The sequence below is a fragment of the Centropristis striata genome, chromosome 10 (genome assembly GCF_030273125.1).
Source record: "Centropristis striata isolate RG_2023a ecotype Rhode Island chromosome 10, C.striata_1.0, whole genome shotgun sequence".
NCBI lineage: Eukaryota > Metazoa > Chordata > Actinopteri > Perciformes > Serranidae > Centropristis > Centropristis striata.
Window position 1 is genome coordinate 31,431,516 of NC_081526.1, and position 6,988 is coordinate 31,438,503.

The window sequence follows — 6,988 nt, forward strand, 5'->3', positions numbered from 1 at the left end:
ATATAGAAGTAGAGATTTCCCTCATTTTACCTGTTATATGTAATATTTGCAACCTGTATTCATATTTGCAACATTTAAAATTCTGTTTATTGACATTCAATTTTTAAGATCAGATTTTATGTTTTCCTTTGTTTCTTTTGGGTTCAATATTTTTATCAAGCAAGTCAAAGTTAAAAATTAATTATCAGGACATATAGTTGAGGTAACGCTGAAAAAACCAACATGGCATGGTAAATATTTTTTAACAGGTTTTTTAAAGGACATAATAGCCCAAGATTTCAGAGGGTTAATGGGGTTTTGAAAAGTGACAGTAAACTTCATCTTCTTCCTACGTGCTTGGAGAAGTCTAAAGAGGTCAAAACTCTTGCATCACTTGTATATAGAACAACTTTATTGGAAGACAAACGCATCTCGGCTTATGGCTGGATGGTCCCTGATGAAGGCCACAAACCAAAAGCACTTTTCTTCTTTCTGTTGAGCTTTGACCCATATTCTTTATTAACGTTTTTAATGGCTGAACTGGCAAGAAATGTTGAGTTCATATGTAAAAGGAAGAAAGTATATGTTTCTGACCTTATGACCTTTTCCATTGAATGACACATGGTAGAGGACTATACTCTGTAGGGTATTTAATTGAGTTTGAAGGAATCTGCCTGTCTCACCTCTCCACCCTGAAGCACACTGCCTCACATTAGTTCCAGGTCTTAAAAGTAACACCACGTCCTTGTGTTACAGAACAGGAAGTGATGATGGTTATTGCTGGAGGAGCTGTTTACACTACACTTCCTTGACGGTCTAATTACAGTGTCAGGAACCATTCCTTCATACACATCCGCTGTCGGGGGAATGCAGGATATGGAGTTAAAGACAGCTAACAGACACTTCTGTGGGCCAATATTTCACCAGTGGCAGTGGGCAACAGATGAGTCTGACAGACTATGAACTCTGCTGGAGAAATGTGTTTTCTTTAATCATCTCTAGCTATGTTCACAGCTCTGTGAGGCTGTGCTTATCTTCAGATCAGAGTTAATATAATTACTAGTTTCTGACTTATGAATGGCGTTAATGTCAACAACCAACCATAATACTGATCAGGAAAGTAATTTCTTTCTGTATTTAACCTTTTTGGGGGTTTTGAAAACTGCAAAGATGCAGTGTCAACAAAATATTACATGAAAGAAGAAGACTGTGGATTCTTGGCACAGCAGAGATACAAACACAATCTTACAATCAATACACAAATAACCAATGTCAATGTTGATATTAATTATCATTAAATTAAAAAAATTATAAAACTTATTAGCGTTCAGTCTTTCAATATTTCACCTTGTGCAAGATTTACATAATTTAATAAGTGTAGCAATTATACTGTTTAACATTTTTCACTTCACATTACAGGTAGCCAGAAAATAAACCCTGAAGGTCCTCAAAAATACATAATGAATTTTCCAAACTAAAATTAACACCCACAAACTGATGTTGGAATGGATGGGACCTGGATTTTGTGGCTCCAGATTTCTTGCTCAGCAGAGTGCGCAGAGATCAACAGCGCAGCAGAGAGGAGTTACAGGGGGATGCAAAGCGGAGCTGGTTGTGGAATTCGTTCAGTTGACATTGTGGCGTGCTAGCTCATTTCTACTCAACATTATATATGTAACATGTCTGTAACCCTGCTTTGATTTTGCCCTAATTATATACGTTTTTTTCTGAAAACTGATGGACATCCTCTAAACAGTGCAAGCAAGTTCAAGTGGGAAAAGACCCAAGGACATGAAGAGATAATCTACAATTGGAGGAACTCTCTGAAGAGAAAGATGGAAGATGAAAACATGTGGGCACTGACGGTTAAACTGCTTGAAGTTGATGTATCTATTTTCTCACAAAAAGGGAACATAAATGAGGCTAAAGTTGAATACATTTTCATTGATCTTAGTCCTCACTAAAAGCCGACTCGACACTACAGTGATTCACCATAAGTATGAGTGCCATACACTGGTTGTTTACTATAGGTGTCAAAAGAACTGCTGAACTTACATAAAACACTCCACGGAGAATAAGATAAAAAACAAAAACAAATGTGAAATATATAGTTTACAGTCAGACACAAGGTTGGCATTATGAGTTTCATATTGCTAGATATCAGTAAATGAATTATTAATAAGTAGTCAGTGTTTTACTATCATCAGTTAGCATAATGTTAGCTAGCATATCTCTGTCCGGATGATTGTGTAGTTGGTATTTGGCTTGTAGATCTAAAGGTCCTGTATTTCCTCTTTTATAAATTGGACATGGGCCTCCAAAGATTTAATATTTTTAAATTGCAGACAGGTGTAAGCCCCAAAGCTTAGGGTCGGCTCTTACAGTGAACGTTATGGATGGCAACCCATCAAGATCCTTTGTCCGTCTAGACTGATATGGCTTGTTTGTCTCTGTTGAGACCTAATTTTTGATTTTACTTTGATTACCACTGACAAATTTATGTAAATAACAAAGATGTCCAGAAAGAGAAAAAAATGGAAAATGTTTCCACACAGTGGAACAGAATAAGCGCTGCTTCATTAGCAGAATCTAATAAACTACACACAATACTTGTGTGTAGACAAACTGAAAGGGAGTCTATGTGTGCTCTGATAAGATTAATAGAGGAAAGCAGCCAGGGATGGTGAAGAGAAGAGGCACAGATTTCCAGGGTGAAAGCGAGCAGATTGCCAAAATAGTCCCCGTAGATGCAGCTATTTATGTGGAGAAATGAACCATTACTGTATCTAATTTGTGGCAAATTGATCCTGGAGACTCAGGCTGTCATCCATCCTCCTGCTTGTGTGTTTAGACTCCGATTTATACTTTGTCAGAGGGGACTAGAGCTGGGAGGACAAATGTGTCAGCTCGCTGACTCTCTGAGGCCCCTGTCACAGAAGAGCTATGATGGTGAAGAAGCCAGCCGAGGAAGGATTCACTCACGTTTTGGCCACAGGAAGCTCCGCAGGCGGAGGAAGCCAATGTTCAGGTGCAACGTGGAGGATATAATAAAGTGAAGCTGGGCATGGCCCCGAGTCTAGAAAAAAAAATCTACATTTGTTGGTAAGGTTATTGGTTTATAAATAAAAAACACTGGAGGAAAAACCTGATATTACAATATGCCACTGTCTCTTCTAATATGTATGTATGTTTTTTGTCAGTAAGGGCACACAGTACAGTATATATGTAGCCAACCAGAGTAGGATCCCACTGAAATTAAAAAAATACTCTTTGATTTCACATTTTGAAACAGTCACACAATTTCTTATTTTCAAACCCGTTATTAATGTTGTGAAACAAAACTGCTATGTTAGGTTGAGGCAACAAAGACCTTTGCCGGTTTTTCTTTCTTCCGGAGGCTGTAACAGGCACAATTTTAAGGATATACTTATGAGTTAGCCTATTTTTAATATGAGGTCATGTGACCTTTGATGGGCTCTCTGGGTTCCCACAATTCTCCTCTTTCCATACATGCCTGCTTTATGCTGATAACATGCAACTAAAGGCAAAAACCACATAGTTTTTCTCATGCATTAAAATCTGCTATGTCCGCCTAATGTGTTTGAATATTTGTGCATACTAGGGTCCCTAAACAGGCTTTGAATTAAGGCGAGACTTTTGTGGATTCATTCAGACTAGTTTTCTTCATGTGTGATGATGTTAGTCATCAGTCGTAGCCAGTTCATTGCAGTGAGGGCATTTCTTGAGTCTCGACCTCAAATTAGAGACCTAGAGCATTCAGAGCAGCTTTCCCATGAAAATGACAGTTAGGGGGTTTCTCAGTTTGAAGAACAGAAGTGCTCATCATCCAATCGCTGAAAATACAGAAATCTCCAAAATGACCAAAGTTTTTGAAACCAAATGCTTAACCTAACCCTAAACCCTAACTCTAACTCCTAACCCTAATCCCTTACCCCTCACCACTTAAACTAACCCTAAACTTTTACCCCGAAACCCTAAATCCTTACCGTCACCACAGCATGGATTTTTCTGTGTTGTTCCAAAGATCTTGGTATATTGATGTAATATATTCTGGAGGGGTTTTCAACCTTTTTTCCATTCTCAATATCAATAAAATTGCATAATTCAGCACCAAATGTGTGTAATAAATGCCATCAACCAAAAAATTGCTGCTTTTGCAGCAACTTATGAGACAAAGTTGAACATGGAAATGGACTTCAAAGAGAGATATGTTAATGTTCTGAACCCTTATACACCTTAATAGGTTTAATTAATTAATTAATTAATTAGAATAGAGGTTTTTGACCAAAGTATTTTGACACACAGTGCTGAGCTGCATCTCAAATCAATCCTCAGGTTCACAGCTTGAGATTTTCAGACCCAATCAAGTGTTTTAGTGATGAAAACATTAATGCATAAATATTTATAGTCCAGTTATATAACATGTAGGATTCTGAAATGTATTACACTATATTAAGGTTTTTTTTCTCTTTTATATAAGTAATGTTTTAAAAACAAGACTTGCTGAGTATTTTTACACTGTGGTGCAACATTTTCTCCAGTAAAATATCCAAAGACTCTTTCTATCTCTGACAAGCGGTCAACTAATGTTGTAGTTTGTGATTTTTGAAGCAGGAATGTGGTTACTGCTCATGGGGTCAGGGATCATTGTCCTTGTTAACCTGCTGATGTTGTGTATGCATAATATAGAACTACACTTTGACTTGATGCAGAGTAAGGAATATATGAACAGACAGGTGATGAATTACAAGAAAAGCCTGAATAAATGAGGAAAACATAAATGCAGGGCGGGAGGGGTCACTCAATGGATTGATGAGAATAAAAATGATGTGTATCATATGCTGTGGCCTTCACAGTCAACAATCCTAACACATCTAAATACCTATGGGAAACTAACAAGACGTAATGTGTAATATTTTGGAAGAACTGTGTTTGTCCCTCCAGCAGAGTATACCTGATGGTTATGGGTGTTGATGAGCCCTTTCCCTTGAGGATCGCATTAAGAAAAAAAAAAGGACACTGGAAGCAGGTAGGATGGATAACCGAGATGAGTGCCCCACACAGTACAAGAAGAACATTGAAAATATCTTCTCCATTCAGAAGTCCATTTTTTGTGTGCCATATTCCACCAAAAACCCACACAGAGAACAAAAAGTTCTGACTCAGAAAGTACATTTTCTTCCAAAGTTCAGTGGCTTTTGGCAAGTAGCTCTGTACTTGCATGCAGGTGTGTAGACTGCAGTGTGGACACATTTTGAGGTAAGTAAAAAGGGAGGATAAAAAAGAAGCCGAATTAATGATAAATCTTTAATCTGTGCATTTATTAAAACTGGAAAGTCCCACAAATGTGTAAAAGAAAGTACATAATGACATATATCTGCAACTTCTACTGATAACTTGATCATTTCTACGACTACTTCATTCACTATACCACTACTGACCATACAGCTACAGGTTTCGTGTACAAGTCACACAGCCCTATTCCACAGTTTAATCAATATGCTAATCAGTGACGTGACTAATGGATTGATTAATGGGAAAAAAAGAAAGTTTGGGGTTTCTGCTGGTGAACTGATGTTGCATTATCACCATCTAGTGGTAGACATGAGTTGATGCAAGTGTTTTACAGCATGTTAAACCACCCAATCTACAGTTCAGCAGTATGTAAAGAAGTAACTAAGTAGATATACTTAACCCTATAAAGCCTGAACCGTGAAATAACTGCCAGAAAATTCTAAATTTTCAAAACTGGAGTGTTTGTTGAACCGGCTAACATTTTTTTTAAATTCAATATAAATTTTCATATATGAATTTAATTTGGATCATATTTGATATATCAGGTCTTTTTGTGCAATTTGTTGCTCACAATTTGCTTTTCTTGAACTAACAATCACATAAAACCTAATATTTTCAACCAAATAAAACTTTGACTTTCCTTTTAACATTTTCCTCAAACATACAAAATATTTTTTTTCCATATAAAACAACATCATACATCTGCTGATATGAAGTTTTCACGCAGCAATGACAGATCCACCAGTGGAACCAGCAACTCATCTTTTTTACATCTGGTATTTTTGTGAAATTTGTTGCTCAGTTTTCTTTTAATCATCAATTCATGTATTCATCAGGTTTTTCAGGGAAAAAAATATCACACTGATGATTTAGAGGTCTCAAAAACTTATGTATCAAATATGATACACTTGGCTTTATAGGGTTAAGTACAGTCCTTAAATAGAGTTTCCAGGTACATACATAAACAATCATAATGATGATGATAATATTTACTAAGAAAGCACTTTTCAAAGCAAAAAGTTTACAAAGTACTTAACAGAAACAACAGAAAACCTGAACAACCGAAAAACTAAAAATACACAGTGTAATTACAAAATAGAATGAATAAAGTTCACTGAAGTAAGAGATAAAAAAAAAAAAATAATTTCAAAATGAAATTATCTTTAAATATTGAGACAAATGAGTGCCATAAAAAACACATTATGTCTGTAAATGACAAATGAAATAAATGTGGAAAAATACATAAAATAATATAAATATATACAAATGGAATATATAGAGTACTGAATAAAATAATATAAAAATAAAAGATGGAATAAATAAATACAAATGTGGAAATATAGAGAGGAATAAAAAATACTGTGGAAATACAAAGATTGATGAATATTAGAATAAACAAGTAAATAAAAATGAATAAATAAAGGACAGATAAATGTGGAATTATAAGAACAAATAACAAAATATATAGAGAATAATCATAATAATTTAAATTTATTTTCACATCTATGTGTTTCATTATTTATATATTAATTTACTTAAATAAATTAAATAAATACAGGAAAAATATATAAATAAAATAATGTATGAAAATAAATAAACAAATAAATGTGAAAATATATGAAAATGCTGAGAATTACTATTTAACATTTTGATAGTTTTGTTTATATGTCCACTTTTAAAAATAAATTGTTTG